Consider the following 20,010-nt stretch of genomic DNA (forward strand, 5'->3'; position numbering starts at 1 on the left):
GGGGGAGCGGGCTACGTGTATTTCAGGGGTTCACGTGAACTTTTCCACGCAATCGGGCCTGGGGGAGCGGGCTACGTGTATTTCAGGGGTTCGCGTGAACTTTTTCACGCGATCGGGCCTGGGGGAGCGGGGTACCACTCACCGTCTGCCTTGCATGTAGAAGAACGCGTAGCCAACACCCGCTGTGAAGTAATAGCGTGTGAACCCCAACGGATGGAAAACACACGCACCGCATGAAAAGCACGTACAGAACATAAAGGCACGCGGGATCTCCAAGCCCTGCCAGGGCAACGCCCGTGCGCAAAACGTCACAGACGCGCTTATGCTGTAAGGGCCTTTGGTCCAATGAAATCACGTACGCGTGCTGACGCGCTTACGCGCTAAGGGCCTTTCCTCGATTTTCACGCTGACATGCAGGATTTTCACGTGCCAAATCACTCCGTATCAAGCTGGCCACGCGAAAACATACGGAAGACCACGCTCCTGCCCAGAAGGCCGAATTACTGCCCCCCAGTGCCACGAGCAGCCTCCCACGTGCCATCTGCTGCTGCCTGCCTGCCTGCCTGCCTGCTGCCACCGTGCCCTGCCATTTGGTGCCTGCACATCAGCCATCTGCAGGGGGCCAGTTGCTGTGTCCACCCCTGCTGGTACAGAAGACTCCCGACTCGAATAACATCGCTCCACAGCCCAGCCCCAGGACCCAGTTGCCCACCCACTCCTGCCCCTGGGGTTGCCATGTCGGGCACATCCACATCTGACCCCAGTGGCAACCCCCGGCCAGAGGGGCAGAGGGGCACCAGCTTCACTGCCACCGAAGTTGGTGTCCTGGTGGAGCAAGTCCTGGGGCAGTATGATGCCCTCTTCGGATCGTCCCGCGCCAACAGGGAAGGACGGGATAGGATCTGGGCCGACTGTGTGGTTGCCATCAACGCGGAGGGGGTGGCAACCCGCACCATCCAGAAGGTCAAGAAGCGCTGGGAGGACTTGAGGTCCAGGACCCTCATGAAGGCCCGGCGCCTCGTGGAGGGGGGTCAGGGCCGCATGAGTTCCATCCAGTTGAGGGTCCTGGAACGCGCACACCCAGCGCTCCACGCCCAGGTCCTTGAGAGGGAGACCCGTCTGGAGTTGAGCGGTAAGTGGCCAAGCATTGCTGTGTGAGACAGGGCATGTTGCAGTATGCTGGTTGTCTGATACTTGCCTGCATGTGTGACATAGGCCATGTACGCATGTATGTGTGCAGGGACATCATGGGAATGCATGTGCGACCTGTAATGTGTGAACCGCACGGTTGTTGCATGTGTTTGAATGCGACATGGGGAGCCCTGTGCAGATTGCACACATGAGAGCATGGCAGTCTCTGTTCCTGGACATGGGTGGGGGCGAGGGATGGGTGCTGATGCCAGATACATATGTTGTATCCATGTCTGTGTGCCTGACCTGCGTGTCTGTGACTTGTGAGTGCCATGGATGCATGACACATGTCTGTGACAATGTACAGATTCACTGATGCAGCCTAGTCATCCTTGTATGCACTGTGATTGGGGTGTACGGGGCCAGATGGATGTGACTGAGGTGAAGTGTGTGCATGTGATAGCCATGACCCATGATGCATGTGAGTCCCATTACATTGTATGATTCGAGAGTCCATTGGACATGCATTGAAATGTCCATGGCACGCACCATGACTGTCACTGTGTGTGTTTTGCCTGGACTGACACATGTGTTGTGGTGTGACATGATGGAAGTGTACTTTGACAGTGGCACTCATCTGCTATTGCTTCCTGTCTAGGGGACCATTGTACAGTACCCTGATGCTTGTGTTCTATGTCTCCCTCTACGCAGCGGCTAGTGAAGGAGAGGGCGGAGACGGCGCTGTGGAGCAAGGCGGCGGGGATGCCCCCACGGCTGCAGCGGAAGGGGTGGGTGAGCCCCCACAGGGGCCTGCTACGGCGGTAGACGGCGAGGAGCCATCCAGGTTGGTGGTTTCCACAGAGGAGGAGGAGGCCGCCACTGAGGCGCACATGGGGCCTGGTGGGGGCATCCCTGCTGGTGCAAGTGGTGCAGTCCAGGGGCAGGGGCAGGAGACAGCACAGGTCACCGTGGAGGGGCCTGTGCATGTCGCTGTCCCTGAACCTGTGGGTGCACCACCTTGCACCAGCAGGGATGCCCCGTCCCAGGCCCGTCCGCAGGTAGAGGGGATGTCCATGTCATCTGACTCCCCTCCACCTGCGGACGAGGGGACCCCTGGCCGTGTGGAGAAGGTCCTGATTGGGGTCGCGATGCGCACGGCTGTGATTCGTGATGCCGTGCGTGCTTTCCAGGAGGAGCACGCACGTCATCACGAAGAGCACCGTGCCGACGTGGCCCAATTGGGATCGGCCATGTTCGGGGGTTTCCTGCATGTGTCGGCCAATCTGGCGGCCCTCTCCTCCTCTGTGGAGACTATACGCCAGTCGTTCTCCTTGCCGTCTTCCGGCCCAGATGCCACCAGGGCCCCCTGTGGACCTGCCCTGACCAATGCAGCCAGCTCGGTGGGGATCCCATCCCTGCCACAGTCGGGAGTCAGAGGTCCAGCAGGGGTGGACAACACAGCAACTGGACCCCAGCAGATGGAGGATGTGACGGCATCATCGGGCAGGGCACGTGCACGACGGCGTCGGTGGTTTCCATCATCCTGGATGCCGTCGTGCTGGCAGAGGCAGTGGCGTCGGAGGCAGCAGCAGGCTCGACGTGGGAGGCATCATGGCTCGGGGCCATCAAGATCAGAGGGGCAGGCATCGGCCGGAGGGCAGGAGAACCCTGGGATGGTAGTGTCTTCCGTGTGGGAGCAGTTGGTCCAGCGGATAGGTGCGGAGCGGCAGTGGGCGGAAGAGGAGCGGCTCACCATGGTCAGGGCGGAGTTCTCCATGCGTCGGACGTTGAGGCGGGCCGAGTGCCTCGAGGAAGCTCGCAGGGAGTTTGAGGTGAACATGGGGTTATACCTGCGAGACCTCGGGGCCAGGACAGAGTCCCGCCTCCAGGACATCGACATGGAGTTCGATGATGCCCTGGCCGGCAGCATCAAAGAGTGAGCCGCAGGACTTGCCCGCTGCCATTGTATATAGTTATATAGTTACTGGTAGGTTTCCTTTGAATTATTTTTTTTTTTTATTTGGTTGCGATTGGACAATGCGCCACTTTTTTGTATATAGTTCAGTTTTTAGTTAGTTGACATAGTTAGGTTTCATTTGGTTGGGCTCATGGACCCAGGATTGTCTTGTATATAGTTCTTCTATGGATTTTTTGATTTTTTGGATTTTTTTCATGGACATTCATCTTCTTTTTGTTGTTTTGCTTTGTGGTTTTTCTGATTTCATTTCCATTCTAGTTGATTTTCAATACATTTTTATTTTCATCCTTCAATGGGTCGTATCATCTCATTACTTTCATGCATGTCATGTTGGGTGTTTTAACATTCACTTGCAGCCATTGTGTGTGACAGACATGTGTTCATTTGCATTATTTAGATTGGGTGTGTAACATGTAATTGCCTTTGATATGTGGGTGGATGTGATAGTTGGTTGGGCATTTTGGCAGGGGAGGATGGCCATTACGGACATTATTGGGGATTGTGGGGACCCAGGTGCAGGGGGGCATGGATGGGACATGGGCGACGGCCTGGTGGAGGGTGCCCCGCAATGCTGGGGGGTGGGGGTGGTGGGGGACATGAGTTGGACATGGGTGGGGGCCTGCTGGCAGGTGCCCCACAGTGCTGTGGGGTGGGGGTGGTGGGGGACATGAGTTGGACATGGGTGGGGGCCTGCTGGCAGGTGCCCCACAGTACTGGGGGGTGGGGGTGGTGGGGGACATGAGTTGGACATGGGTGGGGGCCTGCTGGCAGGTGCCCCACAGTGCTGGGGGGTGGAGGTGGTGGGGGACATGAGTTGGACATGGGTGGGGGCCTGCTGGCAGGTGCCCCACAGTGCTGGGGGGTGGGGGTGGTGGGGGACATGAGTTGGACATGGGTGGGGGCCTGCTGGCAGGTGCCCCACAGTGCTGGGGGTGGGGGTGGTGGGGGACATGATTGGATATGGGTGGGGGCCTGCTGGCAGGTGCCCCACAGTGCTGGGGGGTGGTGGTGGTGGGGGACATGAGTTGGACATGGGTGGGGGCCTGCTGGCAGGTGCCCCACAGTGCTGTGGGGTGGGGGTGGTGGGGGACATGAGTTGGTGTTCATTAGTTCAAGGAGACATGTGCCTTTGCTGGGGGGCATGCCCATGTTGGGTGGGCTGCCTGCGGGACATGACCAGGGATGCAGGGTAGTCCCCTGTGGTGTGGGCTGCCTGCAGGGGCCGTGGAGGGTGTACAGGGAACACCTGGGAGGACCCACACTGTCAAATCACATGTAGGACTCCCCGGCACCCCTGAAATACACGTACCCTGCTGAAATCGCGTGTAAAACTTCCCGCGCACCCCTGAAATACACGTACCCTGCTGAAATTGCGTGTAAAACTTCCCGCGCACCCCTGAAATACACGTACCCTGCTGAAATCGCGTGTAAAACTTCCCGCGCACCCCTGAAACACACGCGCCCAGGCTATTCGCGTGTGGAACTTCCCGCGCACCCCTGAAACACACGCGCCCAGGCTATTCGCGTGTGGAACTTCCTGCGCACCCCTGAAACACACGCGCCCAGGCTATTCGCGTGTGGAACTTCCCGCGCACCCCTGAAACACACGCGCCCAGGCTATTCGCGTGTGGAACTTCCTGCGCACCCCTGAAACACACGCGCCCAGGCTATTCACGGGAAAATACACGTACCGTGCTGGAATCGCGTTTAAAACTTCCCCTGCACCCTGAAATACACATACCCTGCTGATATCGCGTGTGGAACTTCCCGCGCACCCCTGAAATACGCGTACCCTGCTCGCACGGGGCCAATCGCGTGAGGTACTTCCCGCGCACCCCAGTGATACACGTAGCCCGCTTGCTGTGCTGGTACAGGGTTAGCGCAGCCCTTTGCGCTGGATTGGGTATGTTGATGGCTTTTCCCTGCGCGGGAGGCGTTCTTGGGGGCGTAACTGGCGCTCCTGCAGGGTCGCTGCGCCACTGTGCGCCACGGCTGGTTTTGGTGGCTGGAATCCATGAATACGCTGTGCGCGGAAATGGATTTCAGCGCACGCGGCTGGCGCAGGGATTCGCACGCGCACACTGTGCGCCAGCCGCGTGCGCCACTTGTGCGCTGAATTCTATGAATTACCCCCTTAGTCGTGTATTAGAAAATTATACACAGCCAGTATAAGGTCAGGCATCTTCATATACTCACAAACATAGACACTATAATTTAAAAGCTCCCAGCTGCAATAACACCAATACCTGTAAATCATATAATTCTGCTTTGTTACCCACACCTTCACAAATGCATACATTCCATGCTTTTCTATACAGTTTCTGCCATTTACCTTATAAAAATTGCAAAATAAATATATCATTATTTCTTCTTTCTCCTAACATCCTATAACACAGCTTTAAAAAACCAAGTGAGTTTCATACAGTTAATATTCTACTCATTTGCAAAGCATGTTCAACTAAAATATTGCAAATAAAATATAAAGGCTGTACATAGTCAAATGAAACTGCATGCATACACTATGTTCAGAAATCAAACAATAATACTACTACAAAGACATAAAAATGAATCTCTCAATTAACATCACTGCTATAAACACACACAATTACTAACTTCTTTCTTTTACAATTGCAGTGAAGACCACTCTCCTGGAAAACAGCAACATCTGAACTAAAAACACCAACTTCAAAGAAACCAGCTCAATCCACAAAAGTACAATACTACCTTACTTTTTCTGCCTAGCCTTTAAATCTATCCACAATCTTTCTCCCCCTAATCTCTCCTCTCTCCTCTATTTCTGCACTCCTTCCCACTCCCTTCACTCTGCTGACCACTTTCTTCTCACTGTTCCACCTTCCCCTTGTGCCACACCCCATTTCTGCTCCTTTCATATCCTAGCCCCCCTGCACTGGAACTCCTTACCTCTCTCACTCAGCTCTATTTCTACCTTTTCCTCATTCTACACTTTCCTCAAATCTCTCCTTCTCCATTCCCCAACATAAAACCCATCCCACCTTCTTGCCCCCTCCCTCTTGCCTTATCTCCTTAATCATCTCCCTCCCCTTTCCTCTCCCCATTCTCACCTTTAACCCCATCTGTTTCCCTCCTCCTCTTCCCCGCCCTTCCCTCTCACTTCTCCTGCGCTAATCATCTTCTTCCCTTCAGTTTAATTGGTCTACTTACTGTTTTCTTGGTCTGATTCTCAATGTTTTAAATGCTTCCACTGTTACTGTTATAATTTTACTTGTTATATTTATCATCTTGTTATTAAAATATATTACTCAAACGCACTGTGCGGGTGATTCATGTAATTTGTGCACCAAAAAAAAACGAAGATTTGTGTACCATTCTACCCACAAATCACCATTTATTAAACAGGGATTAGCACGCAGAATGGCACACAAATCCCAGTTTTTTCAGAGCACAAATAACATAACTCAGCCCCTAAAATATTAGTATTACAAACAAAGAATAGTTTTAGTTGTATACCATTTGATTTACTATTAGTGCTTATCCCCACCACTAGCTCACTTTCTACTGTCATCTGAACCGCAGTATAGTAACACACAAATAGAAGAGTAGCCTTACCAAATAATAATAGCTGCCAAATGCACAATCACACACCACCAAATACATCTTTACAATCACACTCAAACACTCATGCATACAGCACACATACATTGCACAACAGCCCAACCCATACGTTCTATTTTTTGTTTCAACAGACCCCACATAATGCCAACCAGAAAGCCGTAGAAAGCAACGCAGAAATAGAGCAAATGAAAATAAAAATGTCCAAAATAAGCATCCATCTCTTGCAGAGTTTGTACAAAAAGTTCAAACAAAACAGCTAATACAGTCATTTAGCAAACTAAACAATCTTCCAGTACAAAAACGTTAACTCCTTTATCAAAATGTAAAAGAAAACAGAAAATGATTAACAGAAATGCAGGTACCACTACTGCTAAAACTGCTCCTATAAATCTTGATATACCAGGAAGTAACCATACCAAAAAATGTATATTAACAAAAATGTTCTGTCACAGGGTCCTTCAGAATCTTACAAAATCAGGAGACAAATCATGCACAACCCTTCAAAACTACCATAGAAAATTAATCTTAGAAGCTTTTATAGACAGTGCAATCCTTCTCAAAAGAAAGTTATTTATTTTAGTGTTAAACAGAATGAAACCACTAACAAAACTAACTACTTATTACAAAAAAAGCTTCTCATTAAACGGAATGTCAACAAAAATAACTTCTTAAATGTCTGTGGAGGTGAATGGAGTCACACCACAAGCACAGAAATATATTTCAATGAAGAAGCATACAAACAAAATCAAACACACACACAATTGCCATCCATAGCAGTGGACGAGTTTAAGAAAAATGTAATAATAGCATAATGGAACAAGAAATACTGCTTACAAAAATATCCCCCGAGAACTCAGAATCAACTCTTCATTTGACTGAACCAGAACGTCCAGTATACAAATGGTCATGGTCATGTTCAATGTGTAACATTTCCAAAAAATCTTTCAAATCTTTACGCCAGTTCCTCAATATGTGAAAGGCAAAGAAAAAATCTAAATAAAACTGCTGCAAAATATGGATACATGTCCAGTGCGCAAATACACAGAACTGCAAGGACATTCATTGGCCTGAATTTCAGGACCTATTTGCAAAAGCAGCTTCCATCATATCAAGATGATATCAACACATCATTAAACTATAAGAAATCTAGTCTATAAACTGTACTATGCTAAAAGTTCTGCTTTAGCACTAGCCAATTTAAATAACAATCTTCTACATGGTACAGCCAAAGACCTACTCAAAGAAATCAACCACATCCAGAGTAAATATTTTGGAAGTGAAAACCACTTTCAAAATGCAATAGCTTTACAAAAGACTAGCAACAATTCTGTACATGGCAGCCTTCTACTACATACATACAAAAACAGAATACTAAAATTCAAAAGTACATCCGCTGAAATACCAAACCATGTGTGTGTGTGTGTTGCCGCAGAACTTTTTATAAAAGTAACACAAAAACTATAGACATAACATACAAGATAGAAGACAATGAAGATTCCAAATGGTTTGAATTAGCTCTCTACCTTATAGCAGAAAACAAATACGTAATGACTGACCCCTTAACACTTTGCAATTACTGCACTACAAAACTTGACAACAATCAAACTCCTCCACGTGCTATCACATATAATTTGGAATTATTCCCTCTACCAAAACCCCTGCAACAACTCAATTTATATGAGAGCATCATACTTCAAACAGTACACCCATTCCAAGCAATAATATGCCTTCAACCAAAAACAGCAAAATTAGTGAAAGGCAGTGAAAGGCCTTCATGGCAAAGTAGCATATTTACCATTAGATCTAAAAGAAAATGTGCACACTCTGATATGATATGATAGGTTATTTATAATGTACTTAATACCCAGAGGTTACTAAGCGCAGACCCAGTGGATTAAACCTGCCCCTGAGATATGGTCACGAGACAAACGAGACAAACGAGACAAATTGGGAGTGCAAAGTCCAATAGAACAATCTTTAATTGTCTTAGTAAATGGTGTACCTACAAAAGACACAAAAATTGGCAACAACTGGTAGATTTACATAAAGTTAGACAAGCCGTGCAACATCTAAAAGACAATAATGAATACTACAAAGAAATAAATATTGAAGAAAACATAAGAGAAACAACTGAAATAATACAAGAGTCACCAGAAACTGGTCAATTTGAACTTCTGGATCCTGCTGCAGTATCCAATATTTTAGACCATTATACAATTCATCCATTACACTCTAAAGACACCATAGATGATGCACTATAAATGTACCAAATGCGACAAACAAAAGGATCACCAATCAGCATATGGGAAAAAATTATAGAAGCACATTCTTTTCCTTTACTCTTTCCTACTGGCAAAGGAGGAAGGTACGATGATAGACCCACTCAGATAACAGCATCAGAATACCGCTCATTACAAATGTATTCTGAAGATCCCAGATCTAGATGAAATGTGGAATACATATTCCACCTACTCTTTGAAAGTGAACTAGCAATTCTATGTTACAGAGTTGCACACACATTAAAATCAGGAACCCACTTTCAAAATATGTCAGCTACGCAATTACTACAAAAAGAGGAATTTTTACAATCAAGCATTACAAATCTGTTAGCAAACATGCGTGGTACAAAAGAGTACTGGTTCCGACGTCACGGAGATGTACGTTGCATGATAAGAAACCTTGGCCCACCCATTTGGTTTTTTACATTAAGTTGTGCAGAATATGTATGGGAAGATCTACATGAGTTCCTACGCATATCAAACAAAAACAAAACAAACATAGATATACTAACACCTGGAAAACTTTGCTCTCTAGATCCTGTTAATGTTTCAAGATATTTCCATCACTGCTTGATAGCTATGCTAGACTTTATTTGTAATAAAACTGTTCCTCCCCTCGGAGAAGTGCAACACTTCTTTTGGAGAAAAGAATACTAAGCCAGAGGAGCACCACATATCCACATGCTTTTATGGATTAAAGATTCTCCTAAATTTGGTCAAGACAGTGATTCCACTGTGTTACAGTTTATCAAAAAATATGTCACTTGTGAAATTCCATCAGAAGCAACAAATAGTGATCTTCATGCACAAATTGTACAATTTCAAATACACAAATGTGACAAATATTGTCTTCGCAAATACAAAAACAAAGGGAAAAACTACACAAAATGCTGTTTTGGTTTCCCTAGACCAGTTACAGAAACAAGTGAAGTGAACAATTTCATGTCTTCAGTTAGACTTAGGGCCTCATTACGACCCAGGCGCTAAGTGGTTAACGGCACCGTAAAAGGCTGCGCCGCCGTTAACCACTTAGTGCCTTACTACGAGGTCCCTTTGCTGTGCCCAACCTGAATGGCTGGTCTGGACCAGCCGTTAAAGTAGGGACCTGCAAAGGGACCTCGCAGGCAATTATGGTACTGCAATTTGCGGTACCGTAATTGCCGCATTCCCCATTCCCATTGAGCCCTATGGGGCAAAAATGGGAATGGGGAAGGGCCATGGTGAAATGGGGAAATACCGCCCTGCCAACCTTGGAATGGGGTAGTATTTCCCCATTTCACCATGGCAGACTCGTTACAACACCGGCACCAACCATGGTGCTAATAGCGCCATGGTTTAGCGCCAGTGTTGTAATGAGGGCCATAGTGTTAAAGTTAAATCACCTAAAAATACATATTATATAAAAAGAACAGAAGAAGCAAAATATATCAATGATTACAATGCAATCATTGCCCTATTGTGGAATGAAAAGATAGATGTGCAGTACATTGCAGACAATTCCACTGCAGTTGCATGGTATGTCACAGCCTACTTAACAAAAGCAGAAAAAACAGAGCTTCAAGACCTCTGGAATGACCTCTCATCACACAAAACACTGTCTCGGAAATTATACAGCTTAGGCATAAAAATGCTTTCCCATAGAGAATGTGGCTGCTATGAAGCTGCACATCATTTAACCGGTACTGCTTTGTATGGAAAATCTAAAAATATAGTATGGCTAAATCTTGGTCCTGCTAAATCTAGAAAAAGAGTTCTCAAATCATACGACGATATAGAAGCAATAGTCAAAAATGATCCGAACAGCCAAGACATTTTGAAAAACAATTTATTAGACACATACTAGCCAAACAGAAGTACCACTTTGGAAACCATGTGTCTATACCACATAGCCCAAAACTTCACATACAAAAATAATATAAAACCTGATGAAAAAAAGGTAGATAGAGTGACAAATTGTGAAGGCAGCTTAGTAAAACTTACCAAACCAAGTTTAATTAATCATATCAAATTGTCATTAAAAACTCCACAACATAAATAACTACATTACATGTCCCTACTACAACTCTTTAAACCATGGAGAAAAGAAAAAGAAATGCTAGATAACTATGATGCCTATGAAGATGCTTTCAAAGCAAATGAAAGCACTATCACCGATGTAAACTTTACACAGTACAAAACAACATTGCACAATGAACAGCAGCACGAAGAAGAACTCCAGGCTCAACTAGATAAGGACACTCCTGACAGTAGTCAACCTTCTGTAACAGGAAGCCAAGAACCACTGGGTTCTATGGGTGTGATATGCTGCTTTTGTGGTTGTGGGCAGGGCATATAGTCTTGGGTGCATGGACAAGACTAAATTTGTAAGCACCAAAGTTATAAGTCACTATGGGTGTGATTTGCTGTGATGGTTGCACTTATTGTAATATACTTACTGTTTGGTTTAGTAACTGGAGTATATGTATTTCTTGTTCATTTCTGTGATAAAAGAAAAGATCATGTTTTGTTTGTATTGGTATTTTGTAACGACTTATAACATTGAATAATCAACATTTTTTTTACCCTCATATTTAGTAGATTACAAACCAGTGTACTGTGCAATTTGCTCAGTTTCTGTGTTTGTTGCTAAAATCATTGGGTCTGTGGGAGAAAAGAAAATCCATGTTGGATTAAAAAAAAACGTTTTTAGTTATGCTACAGTCTATGGCCCTCATTACGACCCTTGCGGAAAGCGACTGACCGGAGCGCCACAGCGTAAATAGCGTTTCCGCCATTGCACGAAGGAGCAAAGTGCGGCCCATTCCGACCCATCGGGCACGAGCACCACGCCACGGCGGAAGTGCAAAGTCCGCGATGGCGGAAATGACCCCAAAACGGCCCACACCGCCGCCGTACGGCGCCCTAGGTGCAATACCGCCACCCCTCTTAGCGGTCACCGCAGTGTGCGCCTACCGGAAAGTACGGTGACCGGAAATATACGGAAACGGAAGTAAAAACATGGGCCCGGAACGGGAAACATCCCGGCGTACACCTATAAAACCACTAAAACCACACAACCACTAAAATCACTACCCTGAAACACACCCCAACCTGTCACCCACCCTAGCGAAACCAAGACAAATGGGAAAAGTAGCGAAGAAAGCGTGCGACCGCAAGCGGCAGGTCCACTTCTCCCGCGAGGAACTCACCGTGCTAACAGAGACCCTCCAGGAGAATGCTGCCGTCGTCTTCTCCACGCAAATGACCAGAACGGCACTTGCAAACAAGAAGACCATATGGGCTCTGGTGGCACAGCGGGTAAGTGCGGTGGGGACCGCACCCCGCACCCCACAGCAATGCCGCAAGCGATGGGACGACCTGCGGATACGCGTCCGCAGCATACTCTCTGCCAACCGCAACATTGCCACAGCCACCGGGGGAGGTCCTGAATCACCCATCAAGTTGACCCCCTGGGAAGAAATCTGTGCCTCCACCATCGGAATGGAGAGCATAGAGGGAGTCGGAGGGATGGAGAAAGGAGTGCAGACATCCGAAGATTCAGGTAGGTGTACCAGATAAAACAATGCCAAATCCACACAGTCCATCCATGTGAAGTACCATGCGTCCACATAGTGCAACAGAAACACATGTCCAGGAGAACGGCCACACACATCGGCCTGATAGCGCACGTTAAAACCCACAATAAATACATAAATAATTAAAAACCCCTAATACACGCACTACACGTGCAGCAGGCACACCCTAACTGCAGGCTGCCAAACAACTGCACCCTCACTCCACACACAAATCAAAGCACCTCCAAGGACCCGACCCAAATCACCCTCAGGTACCACCCCAGAGCATGTGATACAATGCCATTCCAATTCCCACAGACCCATCATTAACCCTCGCCCTCCTTTACTCCACCACAGGGTCCGATCCAAACGACGAGCTACAGGACACCCCTACCAGCACACCTGCAAAGAGGGCCAAGACCAACGGCCAGAGACCCTCCACCTCAGCTGCACGCATCAAGACACGGCAGCAGCACAAATCAGGTGGCAGCACAGAGGAGGGAACATCAACAGGCACCCCAGCAGCCAGCATGCCCACAACACCACCACCACAGGTCCCCCCAATGGATGCCACAGAAGGCACTGCCTCTGGTGGCAGCAGCACCATAGGTGAAACCCAATTGATGGCAGCATGCTCCGACACAGAAAACGGGGATGTCGAAGTCAGATCCATCCATGACCTGTCCCAATCCCCCTGTCTGTCCCATCCCGTACAACATGAGGATACCACGCAGGGGCACCCACAAGACAACGACTGGCCATCCCCCACAAGCCCTGTGGCAAGGCAACATGAGGACAACAGCCCCTCTGTGACACCCCCGCAAATGGGCATGGCCCAGCAGAGGCAACAGTCCCTCGACCAGTTAATCGTGCAACAGCAGCAAATGGCCACGCTCCTCAAGGACCATGCCGATGAATGTGGGGGCACTAAGGCAGACATAGAAACATCAACTGAGACACTTAGGGCAGAAATGGAGAGAGGCACAGAGACGCTGAGGGCACAAATGGAGAGTAGCACCGAGAGCCTGAGAGTCCAAATGGAGAGAAGCACCGAGAGCCTGAGGGGGGAACTGCATGCGACGTCCAAAGACGTATGTGCCGAACTTGCCGCAGTGCGCCGTGTGCTCACTGAGCTCTCGCAAACCCTTAGGGACATGCATGGACGTGAGCAGGCAGACACATCATCCGTTGCAAGTTCCGTCCAGGGCAGCCCCCAACGTAGATCTGGAAGGAACCTGCGCTCCACAGGCAGGGGTGCCCCTGATACCCGCAGAGGGGGCTTGCAATAGCGACAGCCCACTGACAATGAGCATCTTTGGACACTGGGGTTCGTGGGGGAGGTAAGAGGGTGGAGGGGGTGTGTTGGGCTCACTTGGGTGGCGGGTCGATAGGGTGTTCAACATGACATCACATATGCCATAAAAAGTGCACGATCAACCAATGAGATGTGTGGACATTGATTTCTGTGTACTAGGCCATCATAGGCGTACAGTCCATATTGTGCATGTCCCAGACACGCACAGTGCCACGAGTCCCGTGTCCATGTATCAGCCACCAGGCGTGAGTGCTAGAAGCATACATCAATGAGATGCTGACGAATGTCACGGGCCTCCGGTGCCTCGCAGACTCCATGAGGTGCTGCCACATCCCCACCCTCATCATGACCATCATCATGTGCTTGCAGTTCTGCGTCAGGGGGCATGGGCACATTTCTACGTACGCACATGTTGTGGAGCATGACACATGCCATGACCATCTTTGCAACCTTCTCATGGCGGTACAGGAGTGCCCCGCCAGACCTGCTGAGGCAGCGGAAACGAGTCTTCAGTAGGCCGAATGCCTGTTCAATGACTACACGGGTACGTGAGTGGGCATGGTTGTAGTCCTCCTCATGCTGGTCCCGTGGGTTCCGGACTGGTGTGAGGAGCCATCTCTTCAGTGGATATCCAGCATCACCTGTATGTGGACGAGAAACGTATGATGTGGAATGCCATTGCTACGTACGCACACCCCCCCCCTTCCTGCCAGGTCATTGCCAAATCACATTCCCCACATAATCATGCATGTAATGAGACTCACCGAGTAGCCAGGATCTGTTCCCTGCGTGTCGCTCCATGTAGCGTGGTATTGTAGAGTTCCTCAAGACCATAGAATCATGGGTTGATCCAGGGAATCGGGCACAACAATGTGTAATGATCCTGTTGGAGTCACACACCATTTGTACATTCAGGGAATGAAATTGTTTTCTGTTGCGGTACTGGGCCTCCATGGCATGTGGGACGACCAATTCCACATGGGTGCAGTCGATGGCACCAATGCAACCCGGTATGCCGGCAAGTGCATGGAATCCCACTTTTGTGTTGGTAATTTCCTGCTCCGAGCGTGGTAGAGAGATGTAGTCGTCTGCGTGCTGCAGGAGGGCATCGAGCACTTGCAATAGTGTCCGTGAGAACAGTGGCTGAGAAATGCCATGCAACTGTCCGACTGTGTGCTGGTAGGTGCCTGTGGCCAGGAAGTGGAGTACAGACACCACCTTCAGTAGGGGTGGGATGGCGGTTGGGCTATCTATCATGCTGACAAGGTCAGCCTGTGTCATGTCCACAATGGCGGCTATGGTGTCCCGGTCCAGACGGTAGAGGGTGTGGATCTGCTCATCAGTGAGGTTGAACGGATGTGCTCGGAGGCGTGGGATTGCGGGCTGCCTGCGTGGTGGTAGTGGCTGTGCTGGCGGCCCTTGCTGGCCCTGCCTTGGCCTCCTCCTCCTCCTGCGTCTCCTTCGTGCGGCCGTTAGCACTTGGTGTTCGTCTTCTTCTTGGAGTTGGAGTAGTTGCAGTGCTATCAGGTCCCCCAGGGCCAACATCGCGAGTCCTGCCGGTAGCATTTCGGTGTGGTTGTGGGAGGAGACTGGCTGTGCAATTTATGTGTTTTCAGGCTGTATGGCCTCCACCTGTGGTGATTAATTCCACCTGTGCAAGCTGCTCTCCCCTTTGGGCGAGCACGTCCCGCGCACAACGCTGCAAATCTGGGAATGGCATCTTGCTATTGCAATCATGTATTTGTACCCGATGGCCGTGTAACATTGGTTGACATGTTCATTCTGCTGTGGTCCCATTGTTGCACATACTATCTGTGCAGTCGCGAACAGACTTGTGAAGGGTCAGTGGAACGTAGTACTCGAGTAACGGTGGGCCCTCGTGCATCACTGTACCGAGTTGCAATGACGGGCGGGGCGTCCCATTTGTGGGTGAAGGCAGTTGCCATTTTCACACACAGCCGCACTCGATGGAATAATCAGTGATTTCAAACGGCCACAGATGCCTTTTCGGCGTGATGTTGCAAATGTGGAATTCCAAGGGCGGCGCTTTCGGTTTCCAGCTAGCGGCGAGGAGATGCCCACAGGTCTGACTGCAAATATAACGTTCTGTTGTTCAATGTCCTTGAGACAGGGCCCATGGCGAGGAAGCAATGATTGATATGAATAGTTTGGGATGCGCAATTGCTACGTGGGCGATGAGGCCGGCCGTTCCCACATACATGTTACTTCACAACACTGGAATTACGGGCTGGGGCACTGTGGATTTTGCAGGCTGCATAACGCACAGACTCAATGGATGTTTCTAATGTTATGTGAGTAATTATTCAGGCGTTTTGATTCCGGGATGAGGGAATGATGAATGGATGCATGGGCAGGTGATTTGATACAGAGTTTGCCATGTACAGGGCTTCTTGGGATCTATCCGCCTCCCCTACGCTATGTGATGCAGGGCTGCCATGGTGGGACCATCGTCTATCTGGCCTTGTTGAGCCCTCCCTGTCTCGACACGCCCTCAGACACTTGTGTCCATGCACATTAACATTCCCATCTGATGGATTCTGTTTTGACAGACGCATGCACAGGTACACTCGTTTGTGATGGTGTTTGCACCTCGATATAGATGGTTAGGAGTCGCAAGTGGTTTTGGGGTGGTGATGATCCTTTGGAGTGGGCTAGCATGCATATGGCTGTGGATTTCGTGTGATCATTGAAGTGAGTTGTTGGAATGTAGTTCTGATGGCCATTCTGTTCTTTTTCTTTTCTTTTGGTTGACAGGTATCTCCTCCCCTTTTGCCACTGCCATCTGTATGCCACTCCTGCAGATGGGTTTTACTCCCGACACCTGCTGCTTCGTGTTAATCAGTGGAGCAGCATTACGATCTTATGGGACGATCGCCAATGGCCCACATGCCCTTACGCAGTACTGGTGGCTCGGAGCAACATTTCGGCCTTTCAGCTGGACTAGTGCCTCCCCATTGGGACGGCCCTGCGGTTCTGTGCGCTTCCATGTTGCCTTTTCGTACGTGAATGTGGCTCTGTGTACCATGAGGGAACAGGACGACACACAAGTAGTGGCTGGTCATTTCTTGCGGATGCAGCCCACAATGGTGATTGGTGTTTAGGAGTTCATGGCCTGATGGCTGTATGGGCTTGGTGACTTTGATGTGCATTAAATTTCTATTCTGATTTGGCCCGTGTAGCGTTTTTCTTTGCAAGTGATGTGGCATATGCCTATTTGGGGGGCGATGTATTGTGAGGAGATCTGCATTGGGTTCCAGCTTCGGAGTTTAGTTGCGTGGTACTGTACTGGGCGCGTTTGCCTACTAAGCCCGTGAGGTCAGGGATGGGGGCTGCCAATATGACAGTTTGAATGTTGTCATGCTCAGGGGCGGGGGATTGGGTTTTGTGTAACAGATGCCGGTCAGCCAGGTGGACTGGTGGAATGATGTGATTCTCGGAATATGGCTGGTCACAGGTGCCTGTGTTTGCGTGCGTTTCTTGGTGGGGGACTGTGGTCATGTCCATTGGGATGGCTTCTGTATTCGTGCCATCTGTGCCCTGCAGCTCCCATTGGCCCCTCTTGGGTTTCTTTTGTTCGTTGCCATGCATGGGTGACTTGTACATTTCAATGGTTGCATTGTGGCTTCATTGCACCTACGGGGAGTTGTACTTTGTGGGCAGGGAGCGGTGTACAGGCACTCAGTGGGGCCGTTTACGGTTGATTCGCGATGCCGTACTTCTCACCATGGCGGAATGGTACATTACGCCATGCCTGATGGCGTTAGGTACATGTCCGCTAGGGTCGGAATTGGCGTACCGTTGCGCCATGGTGGTGTTTGCGGTTTCGCATGGCGCGCGCGCGCGTGCTTGGTGCAGTTAGCGTTGGCGTTCACTACGGTGTCGCTAATGGCTTCGTACTTTGCGGTGACGGGTCATAGTCGCACCGAGCGCTATTCGATGGCGGTATTGCATTTCCGCCATCGTTTTCCGATTTCCGCAAGGGTCGTAATGAGGGCCTATGTGTTTGTTTGTTTTCAGTGTTCACTTGTTGTTTATGGCTCTATATATTGGCTTGTTGCAGATTATTGGAGTAGTTAGATACCTGTTGGCGTATTCTAACTGTTTATTGTTTGATATAATTTAGTGGTATTCATTTATCTGTTTAGTTGTTGTAGAATCTTGGGGCAGTTAGATACCTGTTGGCATAGGCTAACAGTCTATTTTTTGTTTTAATGAAGTGGTATTGATTTAACTGTTTGGATATTGTAAAATCTTGGGGCAGTTAGATACCAGTTGGCGTATTCTAACTGTCTATTGATTTTATATAATTTAGTGGTATTCATTTATCTGTTTAGTTGTTGTAGAATCTTGGGGCAGTTAGATACCTGTTGGCATATTCTAACTGTTTATAGTTTTTTTATAATTAAGTGGTATTGATTTATCTCTTTGGTTATTGTAAAATCTTGGGGCAGTTAGATACTAGTTGGCGTATTCTAACTATCTATTTTTAGATATAATTTAGTAGTATTCATGTATCTGTTTAGTTGTTGTAGAATCTTGGGGCAGTTATATAGCTGTTGGCATATTGTAACAATTTATAGTTTTTTAATAGAAGTTTAGTTAATGTTAAGTACAGTTTAGTGAATACATTTTGGTTTTAAGAAGATTAAATAAGCTTTTGTAAGATTTGCAGGTAATCTCTGCTTTAGAGTAATGGTACTATCATTACATTCGAACCGTCCACATTTTTTTTTTATATATGCAGTATAGTGACCTGCATCGGTTGTGGCACCTCTGTGGTAGATTATACCTATTGTTGTGAAGGTTTTCTTACCAAGTGATAATTGACAATGTGTGAATCCAGTCAGCTTGCAGTTGTTTTTGGTACCATCTGCATTGTAACGTAGAAGCATTAGTATTACCTATTTATATGTGTTTGTATTAGTAAGGTGGAGTGATTATCCGAATTGCAGGTAGTACATAATCTACCATGGTTTGCATTTTGTACAAGTTGCTGAAATGGAACAGATTCACAATTAGGTATTGATGCATACACAAAGCGGTCATTGGGGATTTGTTCTTGTGTCACATTGTTGCAGAGAGTGCATGTATGTTTCCACATGTATGAAATCTGAAAGATTTCATTTATAGGTATGTTTTTGTTTTCTTGTACTTGTAGTTAAGTACATTAGAAATTCTTGTGGATCTTCCTGTGAGTTTATAGTGAATTTCACCATTCCAGGTTAGTGGTCCATTTGTTGTCTTATTCCATAAACACTATACGTGTTGTCAGGATTATTTGTTGCGTTTCTATGAAGTACTAACATTTGCAAACACCATGGGTCTGTACTGTGTAAGTAGATTTTGTCAACAATTGGTGGTAATTGAAATATAATATTCATTGCTACATTTGCATAGCAACTTACACCAATTACATTTGAAAGTTTAAATGGACCAGGTAGTTCTGTATCTAAGCGCTTTTTTTGAGTGTGTCTTCTTTTTTTGAAGAAGTACCTGGTTTACTTTCCCTAATAGTTTCTTTTTTGTTTGTGGTACTTGGTGAAGTATTCGTTTTTGTTATTCTCTTTGGAGGATTTACAGTTACATCCTGTTGCATTTCTGTTTGATTTAGTTTTCTTTTAGAACATTTGACTTTTTGTGGAACAGGATATGTTTTTAGATGGGGGTGTATAGTGAACGAAGTCTATTGTATTCTAAAATGCAAGGAATATCATTGTTTACTTTACTTGCATCAAAGTTGATTAGAAATAGGCCGTCAAGTGTACGTAACCGTGATAGTGCTACGTAGCTCATGCCTTCTTTAAAGACTGTGTTACCAATGTCTATCAATGCTTTGTCTAGGGTAAGACCTTGTGATTTATGAATGGTGACTGCGTATGCAAGAGTTAGAGAAAATTTTTCTCTGAATACATACATGTCTTTGAAGAGAAGGAATGGAGCTGTTGAGCGTCCTATCCTTTTCACTTCTGAAAGTTTATCAAAGAGAATATTGACAAACTGAATGTTCTTGTCACGTGGGTATGTTTGAAAGCCAACAACTGTACCCAGTGCTCCATCAACTAGTCCTTGATCCACGTCGAGGTTACGTTTAAGCATTACTCTGCAAATGTATGACTAATTTTTATATTTTTTCCAATC

Source organism: Ambystoma mexicanum, chromosome 5q (genome assembly GCF_040938575.1).
Source record: "Ambystoma mexicanum isolate Mex_15411 chromosome 5q, UKY_AmexF1_1, whole genome shotgun sequence".
In the NCBI taxonomy this organism is placed as follows: Eukaryota; Metazoa; Chordata; class Amphibia; order Caudata; family Ambystomatidae; genus Ambystoma; species Ambystoma mexicanum.